We start from the raw sequence: 2,222 nt of genomic DNA, 5'->3' as shown, positions 1-2,222 counted from the left end.
GCTCGTGGCATAGTTTTGCTCTAAATATTGGAGGCACTACTTGTATGGAGAGAAGTGCGAGATTTACCTAAGCCATAAGTGCTCTAGTACATTTTCCCGTAGAGAGAGCTCAACATACGCCAGAGGAGGCGGTTAGAGCTAATCAAGAATTATGATTGAGAGATTCTTTATCATTCAGGGAAAGCCGATGTGGTGGCTGATGCCCTTAGTAGAAAGGAGAGACTCAAGATGATAATGTCCTTGGGAGAGTTATAAGAGATTTTGAGAAAATGGAAATAGTAGTAAAGGTAACCGGAGCCGGTACCGAAAAGCTGTTTGAGATTGCAATAGAGACCGAATTATTAGAAAAAAGCATATTGTGCCAGAAAAATGTGATGAATGAAGGCAGAGAGCCAACAAATAAATATGAGATTAATACCGAGAAAGATGATAAGGGAATAATGAGGTATTCCTATAGAATTTGGGTTCCGAAAGTTCAAGAGCTTAAGGATGAGAACTTAGATGAGAGCCATAGTTTGAGGAATAGGATTTAGGGCAAACCCAGAATGTGATAGTCAGGGAGGTTGCCATCAAGAAAGAAAGAACCCATAACATAATAGAGTGGAAAATAAGGTTTTTAATGTATAAGATAACCCCGATTATGGGAGAAGGTTGAAACATTTCATACTAAGGAAACAGAATGTCGAGTAAGGAAAGGAGACCCGAGACGGTACTCCTATACGGCAATTTATGGACATGTCTAGACAGAACTTAGACTATTATCCCCAACCACCACCTTGAGGAAACAATTCGATAGGAAATTCTTTCATAACCTTAAAGTCGCTAAGCTCTCAGAGTTCCAAGGAACAAGCTGACCCAGCCGAGGCAAGAGCCTGGCTAAAGGAAATATAGGAATCATTTGAGATTCAAAATGATTGATGAACCACAAAAGACTGTTTTTGTCACTTACCCTCCTAAGAGAGAGGACCACCCGCTGGTGAAAGACCAAGAAAGGCACGGAGCCAGAGGTTAGAATAAACTGATTAAAGTTCAGTCAATTGTTTTCAGGAAAGTAATTCCCAAGGTTAGGGAGAGAGTGTAAAAGCTTTAGAGTCAGAACAAAGGCAGACGAGTATGATAAATTATGAATCTAAGTTGTAAAAGTTATCAAGATTCGTTCTGAGGACACGAATCCAGAATGACGGGATGTTTGAAATCAATGCTTATGTTGTGTTGGTTCATGAAATAATGATAAGAGAAAGGAAAATAAAAAGAAACTGAAGTGGAAAGGAATATAAAGGTAATAGAGTTTGAGGTATGATAAGGGAGTTGGGTATGAGGAAACCCTAAAGACTCGTAGCAATAGAAATAGAAAAGTATGCATTCGTCAGGATGAGGGTGATTCACCATGAGTTAAAATTGATGGTTGAGGGCATAAGAGATACATATATTTTATCCCCTGTGAGTTGGGAGGATTCGAGGAAACCTTGAGATAATTCGAAGGATAAATAATGAGACGCGGATAGACTGAGGACACAAGAAAGTAAGAAATTAAGAAAATTGGATGAAGGAAGTGACCTTCAAGAAGGTGAAGTGTAAGACCGGTGGCATGATACCCAGAAAGGGAGACGCCAGGTATGGGAGATATCCCAACATTGAGATGACTGTTGGGATAAACAACAAAAGTAAATAAGGAATTATTAAGAAGAAGTTCACGTTGAACATGACCAATATCTTCCAGAACATCCTTGTTATCATTACCAAATTAGGCAAGAAAAGCGGGTAACCATTGTTATCTTTTGAAGGCCATATGGGTTGACCTCAGTTTGAATAAGGATGCTATCGTGAAATTGGTATAAACTATCGAGGGGGGAATGATTTATTAAGATAATCTATCAAGGATATAAGACTTGTTTTATCCATGGAAGGATGCAAGTACCTTTTTAAAGGTGGAATTAAGGATAAAACATCAATAACTTGAAACGAATCCTAGGGGAATGCATAAAGGTTGGCATTTCACCCTTAATAGGGATAGTATGAGTTTTGACAGTATGAATTGGAAAGGATTAAGGTAATAACAACCTTTAAGAATCAGTGGAGAAATTTTTCAGAAGTATATAGACAATGGTTCTAGTATTAGTAAATGGTATTTTGATATGCCCTGTATCTAGGGAATACAGGAGGAACGATTCAAGGATAACCTTAGAGGTTTTACAAGGAGAAAGGTAATATTCAAAGTTCTC

The sequence above is a fragment of the Apium graveolens genome, chromosome 4 (genome assembly GCF_009905375.1).
Source record: "Apium graveolens cultivar Ventura chromosome 4, ASM990537v1, whole genome shotgun sequence".
NCBI classification, from domain to species: Eukaryota; Viridiplantae; Streptophyta; class Magnoliopsida; order Apiales; family Apiaceae; genus Apium; species Apium graveolens.
This window is presented reverse-complemented; position numbering follows the sequence as displayed.